The sequence below is a fragment of the Pogona vitticeps genome, chromosome 9 (assembly GCF_051106095.1).
Source record: "Pogona vitticeps strain Pit_001003342236 chromosome 9, PviZW2.1, whole genome shotgun sequence".
Classification (NCBI taxonomy): Eukaryota; Metazoa; Chordata; class Lepidosauria; order Squamata; family Agamidae; genus Pogona; species Pogona vitticeps.
The window spans coordinates 8,836,745-8,848,637 of record NC_135791.1 but is presented as its reverse complement, the minus strand read 5'-3'; the positions used below and the strand labels follow the sequence as shown (position 1 = coordinate 8,848,637).

The following is an 11,893-nucleotide window of genomic DNA, read 5'->3' as shown; positions in this document are numbered from 1 at the left end:
ACTCTCACTGAACTCAGTACCAACTGGGAGGAAACCAAAAACAGTTTGGCCTCTCTGCAAATATCAGCTGAATCCTTGAGAGATCATACTGTGATGCCACTCATTCTTACCCCACTCAAACATGAAACCCATGGTCAAGCTTCTAGGATGATGAGTCAACAGAAGTGGGCAAATATCTCCACACAGTTGATGGACTGTCATCCTATGGACCTGATTCTTCTAGACCCAGAAGACCCCAAGGACAATTCAACCACCAGCCACACACTGAAATCGCCCATCAAACCTAAGGTGGCAATAACCCCTACTGTACCGGCATCCATAAGATTTAGCCCTATCACCAATCAAACTCCAAGGGATTCGCAATTACAGCTTGATATTGAAGACGAAGCTTTATCGAAAGAGGCTTTGGACAGTTTCATCTCTCTCCCATGGGAAAAGCAGGTACTGACATTTAAAAAGGTAGAGGCAGTAAGGCAGGAGCTGGAGACCCTCCTTGAAACCCATCGGCCCAACATCACAATTTAGGCTGAAGTACATCCAGAACCGACACCCCCTGCTGATGCTCCAACCCTTTTATGACAGAACTGCCTTGACTCACAGAACAGCTCCAACTCCCAGTGCTCACTTTCAGTTTTATCATGGAACATCGCTGGATGGCAAAATAAGTTGGTGGACCTGGAGTTTGGGAAATTTCTTTCAATGTTTCACATCCTTTGTTTGCAGGAAACCTGGCTAATTGATTCCACTCCCCTGGTGTTACATGGATATACCCCATTCCTGCTTCCTGCTCTTAAAACATCTAGGAAAGGGAGAGCTAGAGGAGGTTTAGCTATTTTAGTCTCCGTCAAATTGGACGTGAAGTTGGAAGTCATTTACCAGTCTGAAAGAAATTTCATTCTGTCAATTTTGGTAACGGAAACATGGGGCAATGGGCTGAAGACACTAATATGTATCAATGCCTATTGTCCACCTGATAAAACAGAAAATCCCAGCTGTTTCTGGAATGAACTGGAAGAAGCCATCAACCGCTGCGAGTCCCTGCATCCGAGAGCAGCTATAGTTTTGTGTGGCGACTTTAATGCCAGAATTGGCTCTGGCTTAACTGAGACGGTATTTGACTCAGATCTAGAGTACAACGAACCCTTCCTATCTGACCGTCTTTCTTTGGATAAAGTCCTCAATAAACAAGGCAGGAAGCTAGCCGAGACAATGTCCGGCCTACAACTAATTTGCCTTCATGGCAGCTCTCGGGATGATTCAAAAGGATACTTCACCTTCCTTAATAGTTGGGCAGGGAGTGTCATCGATTATACATTTTGTTCCCCTAGGCTGGTGCTCCAGGAGACAAAATATAATATAATAGACCGACCTGAAAGCGACCACCTACCCGTCTGTCTCTCCATTCCCCTAACGACTCCACAGTTGCCCCCACCTCCAGGTGATTGGGCAGAGAGAACTACGGTTGTAGGGAAACGCTTAAAATGGTCCCCCTCCTTGTTGACCAAACAATTCGGAAACAGTTAAACAACTCACATCTGCTGAGTGTACATAGGGATATTGCAATCGGACATAGGGATTCAATAGAGGGCATCAACTATATCAATTCTAACTTAAGACCTCTAAAACCAAAAAGCCACAGGAGTCTTCCCCGGCCCCTCATAGAGGGGGATGGTATGACCAAGAATGTAGACTAGCTAAAAAGCATCTAGCTCATGTAACAAGGAAGACGAGGAAGATGCATTCAAACTCGAACCTGGAGGCGATGGCTTGCTACCGCTCAAAATATAAGGAACTTTTAAAAGAAAAGAAATGGGCATTTATGTCAGCTCAGTGGAAGGAACTAGGGCAGGCTGTGCTGGAAAAGAAAGAGCGAAAATTCTGGAGCATGGTCTCAGCTGTGGATATAGGACCTAATCCCAGACCAAACGCCTGCATCACGGCAAATGCCTGGTGCCATTACTTTCAAACTATCTTCAACAGTGATGCAGACACTGCGCCACAAAAAGCAAGAACCTCTCAAACCCTATTAAATCCCGTACCTGAATGGCCCCCAGTATCAGAACAGGAAGTGCATAAACTTATCAATGCCTTAGCAACAGACAAAGCACCTGCCGAGGACATGATCCCGCCAGAGGTGTATAAGAACAACCCGGAATGGTGGGCCCCAGTCCTAGCACAGCTCTTCTCCTACATTAATGCTACAGGAATCTTTCCCGAGGGGTGGAGGCAGAGCATAATTTTCCCAATCTACAAAACAGGCGATAAATCCATCCCCCAGAACTACCGCCCAATCAGCTTACTGGGTATCAGCTCCAAGCTCTGTACCGGTCTTCTTCATCAGAAGCTGGCTAAATGGATGGAGGAAAATAACATCCTTCACCAGGAACAACCAGGTTTTAGGAAGGGCCATATAGCACAGGAGATCAAATCTACGTGCTACATCATCTGGTATGCAAATACACCACCAGGCCATTCAAATGGCTATTCACAGCTTTTATTGACTTCTCCTCTGCGTTTGACACAATCACCAGAAACCGCCTGTGGGACAAGCTCACAGAAACCAACATCGATAAGAGACTCCTAACCCTAATACAAGAACTATACTCCAGCACGACATTGAGGGTAAGGATTAGCCCAGATGGCAGGCTGACAGAGGAAATTCATACTAACAAAGGTGCTTACTCCCACACCTACTTTTTAACTTCTATATTAACAACATTGTAACAGTTTCAAACCATCCAGATCACTCCCCCCCCCAATTGGGAATTATAAGATTGCAAGCCTTATATATGCTGATGGCATTGTATTATTATCTATGAACAAAAAGGGACTGAAGAGAAGCTTAAATAAGCTCCAAGAGTTCAGCCACCTAGAGCAACTAAAAATAAATTACACAAAATCTAAAGTGATGATTTTTGGAAAGCACACCACCACCCCAAATTTAGCTGGACTATAGGTGAAAACAAAATAGAACAAGTCCAGACCTTTAAGTACCTAGGAGTGCATTTTGATGAGAAAAACTGCTGGAAATCCCAGATACAGAGCACGAAAATATGGGCTAAGAAATCTAGCCATGCTCTGGTCAAATTTTCCCATCTCAAAGGTGGTAAACTTGTAACACTAGCTTTAAAAGTTTTTTCAGGGAGGGTCATCTCACAAATGCTTTATGGAATTGAGATCTGGGGTGTAAATCAGAACAACCTACACCATCTTGAAGTAGGACAGAACAAATTTCTGAGACACATCCTCGCGATACCCCAGGGGACCCCAGCATATTTTCTCAGAACAGAGACAGGTATGGTGTCCATTAAAGCCAGGGCAACGCTAGCTATACTCTGTTATGATAAGAGGGTGATGGATATGCCCGACCAGCGTCTACCCAAACGTTGCATGTGGCGGCTGGGCAACCCCAGTTCAACCCCTACTAAAATCTAGATCCCTCTCTACAGATATTTTTGTGTTTTTTTTCTGGTGTTAAAAGAATATTGAGGGACTGGCTCTACAAATTGGATAACGACCAGGACTTATCCTCAATCCACTCTTCAAATTTCCCTCAGTGGTACCATCTGCTGAAAACAAACCACTCAAGGTCCCAATATTTATAAACACTTACTTTTCCCTCCTTGAGAACCGCATTCACAGAACTCCGTTATCAAACCATGCCAACTGCTGTCTTAGACGGCAGGTACATGAACGTACCTAAGCATCTGAGGCTGTGTATTTGCGGAGCAGGTGAGATAGAGGATGTTGTCCACTATTTACTTAACTGCCAGTTCTATCAAAACCCCAGAGAAAAATTCCTGGGTAACATTTTGGCTGCTCTACAGGACGAAAGCCCCCAGACAAAGGTGGTCAGGTTGCTTTTGGATTGTGACCCATTTATCACTTACAGAACAGCACTGTTAGCAAAAGTGGCCAGAAACATTCGCGCTAATTCCCTGAGAGCCATTGCAAGCAATTGTGCTGGAGACTCCCAGATATGAACGGTCTCTTATTATTTTATATCTCCGTGATTTTATTCTGATTTTATTCGATTATATTTGTATTTTAAACAATTGTGATGGCTTTTAGCTAATACAACAAACTTAAACTTGGAAGGGATCCAAATTACAAAGAAGACAAGTACATTATTTAAAGATAATTATATGAAATTGATTAAAGAGATACAGAACAATTTGGAGAAATGGGATAAACTACAATTATCGTTGTTGGGAAAAATTGCAACGATTAAAATGAGTGTCTTGCCAAAAATTCTATTCTTATTTCAGACAATCCCTATCATATTAAAACAGACTTTTTTCCAAGAACTCAATAAGATAATCATGAGATTTGTATGGCAAGGTAAAAAAACAAGAATTAAAATTAAAGCAATGCAAAATGCCAAACAGAGGGCTGGTTTTGGCCTTCCAGATTGGGTTCTGTATTATCGATCTTGTATTTTAGATTGGATAAAAGAATGGATAACTTTGGAAAATGATAGCTTACTCAATTTGGAAGGACATGATTTGCAGCTAGGCTGGCACACTTACTTATGGTATAAAAAGGATAAAGAGCAAAAGCATTTTAATTTACATTTGATAAGAAAAGCTTTATTGGGAACTTAGAAAAAGATTATACAACAAATTTATCAAAAAACGCCAGTATGGGTATCACCTATAGAGGCCTTTACACAACCTAATCTTATGACGAAAGCAAAACTTTTAAGATATCAAGATTTATTAAAAGAGGATTGTGAATTAAGTTCTAAAGAAGAGCTAGAGACACAGAATATTTACATAGACTGATATTTAAAAGACAAAATAGAAGGTTTTTATTCAGAACAAACGACATTTGATAAGCTTTTATTAGGTTCAAAAGATAAAATAGTTAAGAAAATGTATAATTATCTGTTAGAAATCAAAATACAAGATGAAATGGTCAAAGAATGTATGATTAACTGGGCACAAAACATAGAGCATAATATTGATATTGATCAATGGTTGAAAATATGGCAAAATAATATAAAGCTTACAAGATCTGTTAATTTTAAAGAGAATATATATAAGATGTTTTACAGGTGGCATATGACTCCAGAAAAATTGTCAAAATGTATACAGATACAGTATATCAAATGTGTGTTGCAAATGTGAAGTACATGTGGGAAGCTATTATATGTGGTGGTCATGTAGAGTAGTGAAACAGTATTGGAAAAGAGTACATGCTATGCTGCAACAAATATTGCTTTGTAAAGTTTCACTAACCCCAGAGCTGTTTTTATTGAGTATTATACCTGATAACATAGATAAGGCAAAGATGTAGAGTGGTGCCCCGCATAGCGACATTAATCCGTTCCGGATTAATCGTCGCTATCTGGAAACATCACTATACAGATGGAAAAACACCATAGGAACACATTAAACTTCGTTTAATGCATTCCTATGGGGGGGGAAACTTACCAGTAAGCGTGAATCCTCCATCCAGCCGCCATTTTAGCCGCCTCGGTAAGCGAGATCAGTGCGTGAAAATGGTTGTGGCGGCCATATTGGAACCGCCAATCAGCTGTGTGAAAATGGGACCTTTGGGAGGACCAAAGCCTCCATTTTCACACAGCCGACCGAAGCGCTTCGGAACAGCGGCGGGGGAGCTCTCCCCCGCGGCCGCTCCGAAGCGCCCGCCGCGAAAACACACACACAGAGAAAATCCACAGAAACATAACCCCCCCAGTCCAAACCCACCCTCCAAAACCCACACAGAAAAGTTTTTTTAAAAAGGACTTACCGGTCCGAAGCCTCCCGGCGCTGTGCTGGCTCCACGTGGCCGGGGGCGAGCGGCCAGAAGCCCAACCTGCTCTAGCCTCCCGGCCCTCCGCTGGTTCCGCCTTACCTGCCTCTTGCCCAGTCCCCCCCCCCAGGGCCCATTTCCCTCCTCTTCCCCCCCCCTCCCAGCACCATCATGTCCCCCTCACCCAGGTAAGCCTTCAGCACTTACCCGGAGCCAACGGAGAAACCGCCCCATTGTTGGGGAAGCCCAAAAGCAATGCCAAAAGCACCAACAAGCAAAACCAACCACCGTTCGCGTAGGCGATTGAGGGAAATGGACAAGTGGGAACCAGCTCGGAACCTGGTTGCCGTGGCGGCCACGTCCACACCCAGGGCTCCGGAATCCAGAGCAGCCATCGCTCGGGTTTGCATCTCTGCAGGGGCCAAAGCCCTTGCAGGGGCCAGGCCTGGTCAGGCTGGTTGCCGACTGCCTCTCCGGCCTGGCTCCTGTGCTTTGTAGCAGCAAGCTTCGGGCAGCTAGAAAGTGTGCACTTGGTTGCAGAGGCAAAGTTGCCAGTGAATGATCATCATCCCTCCTACACGTGACACACATGCACTGCTCCTCTTTCTGGGCTTTCCCCCTTCCGCCTTTGAAAGTGGACCTCCAGCATCCCCAGGGTGGGGGGTGGGGTGGGGGTCCGGAGGCTTTTGGACATGCCTGAAGGGCGCTTCCCTCCCCCTCCCCGGTCATGGATGAGGTAAGCTTGGAACTGGCCAGGACGATTTGGGGGAGGCAGGGGCGCTGGAAACATCCGCTCTGCCAGTTCCCCACCTCTTGGGGGCCTGGAGACCTTTGGGCCCCCGTTTTCTGAGAGCGACATTTCCAATAACTTGATCTCGCACATTTCTGGACCTCCATTTCATGGAGGAAGTGTCCTGTTTTTGAAAATATGCCCTTTGGTTTCTTAGAGTTAAGACAGCGCACAACTGTCTCCTTGGCACAGACGCCTTCCTCCGGCTGTGGGGAGGGGAAGCCCCCCTGGTCAGCAGAGGGATTCCGGTCCAAAGGGGGGGGGGGCACTGATCGGTTTTCCTTTTCTTTTTCCCCTCTTTGGGGTCTTAGAGCTCTGGGGCCAATCTCCTGGTGCACCGGGGGCAGGGGGGTAGAAAGGGTGATGGGGGGGCACCTCTCCTTCCTGCCATCAGAAGCCGAGGGTGAGGCTCCAACCCCCACCGCCCTTTTCTCCTGCTGGGGGGGGCTGTTTCTCTTCGGGTTCCAGTTTCCCCAGAGCTGGATCTTGTTCAAGTCGAGTAAGAAGACAACGCAGTGGGCCTCCAGGCCACCCCATGGGTGTCACCTCCTCCCTCTCTCTCCCCTCCATTCCGGCACTCCCTGCAACTCCCACCCCCTGTGTGAGTGTTCAGCACTCTGGACCCAACTGGACCCATCTCCAGCTTTGTTTGGATGATGATGAGGCTGACACACATCTTTGCTAAGCACCAAAAGCAGGCAGAGTGAGGCTTTGCCTAATGAGGCCACTGATGGGTTCAAAGAGCTTCCACGGGAGAGTCAGATCCTGATGCTCAAGAAGGTAGAGGCACTAAAGGCAGGAGTTACTGCCTCTCAGCCCAAGAGCACTCTTGAAGGCCACTTACTCCCTCAGGGGGCAAGAATCCCTAAAAATCTCTGGGTGATTTCATCCCACAAATGATATCTAAAGACACATGCATTTTGCTCACCTGGAGAAGAGCCTAGTCTTGGCCTTGCTTCCTGTTATTCGTGTAAAAACTATGCCATAGTACTTCATGGGAATTGTAGTTCTTCAGGAGTTGCCGTGTACAGAGCTTACAGTGCAGTGAGACTCTGGTTCCCAGGGAGCACATTGGCGCCTCCCCGCTTTCGCATCGAGAACAGGAAACAAGGCCAGAGAAGACCATGCCATCTTGGAGGCAGGTCCCTCTCCGGTGAGGAAAACATATGTGTATTTAGGGATATAGTTGTGGGGTGAAAATCTCAGAATTCTGCCTGGGGAAACCTTGGAGAATTCCGGGGAGCCGATGCCCAAAAAAGGCAAAAGAGCACAACCCTAACAGTCCATCTCATTAGATACAAGAAGGGTCATTTCCCCAAGGCAAATATCTACAGGTGTAGGGGGGGTAGCCACACTACACAATCGTAGCAGTTTGACGCCACTTTCGGCCACCATGACTCCACTCTATGGCCCTTCTTCTTGTTGTTGTTAAGTCGTGTCTTACTCTTCGTGACCTCATGGACCAGATCACGCCAGGCCTTCCTGTCTTCCACTGCCTCCCGGAGTTGTCATTCATGTTGGTCACTTCAATGACACTGTCCGTCCATCTCTTCCTCTGTCGTCCCCTTCTCCTCTTGCCTTCACACTTTCCTAACATCAGGGTCTTTTCCAGGGAGTCTTCTCTTCTCATGAGATGGCCAAAGGATTGGAGCCTCAGCTTCAGGATCTGGCGTGCTCTGGTCCATGGGGTCATGAAGAGTCGGACACAACTTACGGACTAAACAACAACAAGGGCTGTTTTTCTTTTCTAAGAGGACTACAAATTTCACCTTAAGGCAACAGACCAAATTACAAGGGACCAAGGACAGACACTATAAATTGATATGTCTGGTACAGAATCTGCAACGTTCCACCTGATCTTGCTTCCAGGCTTGTTTCAAGTCTCCAGTTTTCCACGTTACATCTTTAAGTTTATACCTAAAAGCTCACCAAACAAACATTATTACCCAAAACAGAATTCTGGCTCCGTTTTCTAGAGTGGGAGCTTTCAGAGACAAAAACCTCCGAGGAATGAAGTGGACCATCCACCCAGACTCTCAGTTTGGACTGCACATTGTGGGAGCAAAGCCACGACGGTCACGAAGATCATCATCGCTGTGACACCTTGAAGACTACATAGTAAAGGTTGACACCAACTTTTGTGGAGACGTTAAAAGTTGGTTAACACCAACTTTTGTGGAGACTGGAAGTCAACACCCCACTAATTTTGCCAGTTTTTTTAAAAATAATGAGGAGTGGCTTTCGACAAGTTTTCCAAAAAGCCTCTTGTTTGTTTTAATGATTTTAAAATGATTTTATTTCATTGGGGGGGGGGGAAACAACCAATAATCCGAAGCAGTTTGGGGTGTGGGACTAAAGAGGACTTTTTCTTGTTTCCAAAGCCCGTCTACACACACACACACACACACACACACCTTTTATTCACGGTGGTCAACACACACAAACACACACAATCTGCGGTGGTCAACACAGCCCACCAAAAAAATGCGATCCCTTCTCCAACCTCGCCTTTCTCCCCCCCGGGGCACTACAAGTCCCGGCATGCTGCGCGGCCCCCGGCGCCGCCTTCCCCCGCGGCCCGAGCGGGGCTTCCGGCCGTGACGGCGGGGAGGACTTTCAGCCCCAACGGGAAGCATCATCGCCGCTTGCAGGAGGCTCTCGCGGGCGCCGCCGCCGCCGCCGCCAAGGGGAGCCCGGGGCACGGCAAGCAGGGCAGGGCGGCTGGCCGGCCATTCAGCCAGCCGGACGGACAGGCAGACGGACGGGCGGTGCGACGGGGGTCCCTGCTCGGCGGCGCCCCAGGTGCGTCCTCTGGTTTGTTCCGGGGACCAAGTTGGGTCGCCGAGAGTTTCTCCTCTCCAACTTCCCTCCTCTTGCCTTCCCGGTCGGGAGTCGCGGCTTCCCTTTTGCATCCTCTTGCCTGCCTTTTATCCTTCCTCTTCTGACCCTCACTTTCCCTTGCACCTTCTTCTGAATTAACCTTCTTCCCCATCAGATCCTTCCTTCCCTCCCAGATTCCCTGAAATTACTTTTTTCCGCGCTTCCCATGATGGGCAGAGGACAGCTCTCTTTCTTTTTTGCTTTCCTTTCCTCCTTCCTCGGGGAAGCATCTCCGACCTCGGCTTTCCCCCTTTCCGCTTGTCTTGCTTGCCTTCTTGCTTGGGCAACCCCAACTTTGCCCCTTTTATTATTTTTTTTGCAGTGAGGTGGGCTCTCTTCACTCCCCAGCCCCCTCAAGAGTGAGTCCTCCCTGGAGAGAACTCTTATTTAAAAAGCAGGTAAAGGAGGTGGTGTTCTTGGTTTACTGCTCATTTTCTGTGTCTTAACTCTTTGCATCTGCCCCTTGGAGAGGAGAAGCAAGCTGCAAAATTGTGTCGTGTCCTCAGGTGAATTGCATTGCAGGGTGTTGATCTGTTGCCCTTTTAGAAACAACAGTTTCTGCCTTGTGTTTTTGTTCCTGAACTAATTTGATCATTGTTTATGTTTGTTGCAAGGAAAGGGTAAGAAGATTGCAATTGAGTTGCAAGCAAAGGGTAAGAAGAGAGCAATTGAGTTCATCTCAATTTATGTAAAGGAACTTGTGAATGACAGGAGTACAGCTCCTCCTACTCTTCCTTTTCTCTCCTCCTAGTAAGAAAGGGGTAGATTCCCCCCCCCCCCCGTACTTGAGACCTTGGGAAGGGGCGGTACAAGGATACTTAGAATAATGATCCAAAGAAGTGCTGAAAGTGATCTCCCAGTTGAGAAAGTTGGTTCTTAAACAGATCAAGACAGCTATGCAATTTGTCACGGCCTGATGTGTCAGGTATTTATTTACTTTATTGCTTTTTGAAAGCATTTAGGTCATAACAGCTTGCAGAGCTATCCTTTTTTTTGTTACATTATTTTGCATTTTATACATCATTTTATACTTTTTTTACACTATTTTGCCATGTTTGATCTGTCTTTTTGTCTAGTTCTCCTCAATCTAGAGGCTAACAGATTCTAATCTGCAATACGGAATTTGTACACTAAAAGGCAGTGTGGAAGATGTGCACCTGACGGGCATGAGTCTCTAAGATTAGATGCGTACACCTTCCTCTCTGCTTAAGGAAATGTCCTCATTCTTAAACGGCTGCATTGAGCAAGGAGAATTCCACATTTCTAAAAAACAGGGTCATGAATTTAGACTCCACAATGTGGATTTATTGATGGATATAAAACTTGGTCTTTGATGTAATGCAGTACATTTTCAATCCAGGCTTTTTGTTGTAGTATGTCAAGGGTGAGCAATTAATTTCTACAGGGTGGCCACATGAAAAATCTGAACTGTGTACGGGGGCCGAACCAACTTTACTTAAAAATAAAATGAAACAGTGATGTTATGATTGTTTTTAATTTAAACTTGATAATCTTCACAGATACTAAAGAGGTTTTTTGCGGTATGTTAAAGATAAGCGACTGATCAACTTTAGACAAAAAAGCTATAAATGGTTTTGATGTTCAATTTGTTCAATGAGAGAAATCCAGTCTGTCTTCGGCTTGAACAAGTGCTTGAACACCGGACTGGAGCGACGACCGGCAGGCTGGATAGGAGCGGCTCGTGGGCCGTATCGTGGCCCTCGGGCCGCACTTTGCCCAGGTCTGTTGTATGTGCTCATATTGGTGTAGTTAATTCTCATTTCTCTCTGTACTGCACATTTCATTTGCTGAACTTTTGTTTCGCCACCTCCTTCTCTGTTTTCTTCTAGTGGACTTCTTGAGCTCCCAGAGATACCTAGGGTTGTTTTTGGATATTACCTGTGAGCTGGACTTGATGGTGGTATGTCTCTGCTGTGAAGAGGTACGGAAAGGCTGGCCTTGTGAAAAATGAAAATAGCCCTGAAAATCAGAGCCTCTTTCAGAGCACAGCAATTCAATCTTTCGCTGTTCTGATCATCCTTCTTTCAGTGTGTTGCCTAATATGGGGGGGAATAAGTCAAAAGTGGGCTGATACTTGCAATATTTACTTGTGTAGCTTTGTGGATGAAGAAGCCGTGCTTTTTGAATAAAATTAAGAGAATTCTTGTGAAATAGGTCAGGTAGAGTACACAGGCAGCTACTGTGATCTGAAAAAGTAGGACTTAAAGGAATCGTCACTGTTTTTCCCTAGATAGTGGCTGCAGCTACACTTTCAGAAAGGACCAAAAGTGGTTTGCAGCAACTTTATTTATTTATTTATTTATTTATTTATTTATTTATTTATTTATTTATTTATTTATTTATTTATTTATTTATTTATTTATTTATTTATTTATTTATTTATTTATTTATTTATTTATTTATTAAGTCCGTTTAACCCACCTGTTTCCTTAAAAAGGACCC

General features: G+C 45.5%; 1 protein-coding gene across 2 annotated transcripts in view; it reads left to right on the top strand.

Moving 5' to 3' along the window:
* PHACTR4 (phosphatase and actin regulator 4) overlaps positions 1-11,893 on the top strand; it is a 131,197-nt gene that overhangs the window by 16,097 nt on the left and 103,207 nt on the right. Inside the window, exon 1 of one of the 2 annotated variants that reach the window (XM_072979796.2) lies at positions 9,136-9,352. The exons of the other annotated variant lie outside the window; for it this stretch is intronic. The gene's annotated coding sequence lies outside the window, so the exon portion shown is untranslated. Of the gene's footprint in view, positions 1-9,135; positions 9,353-11,893 lie in introns of those variants that run through there. 2 annotated transcript variants of the gene reach the window in all.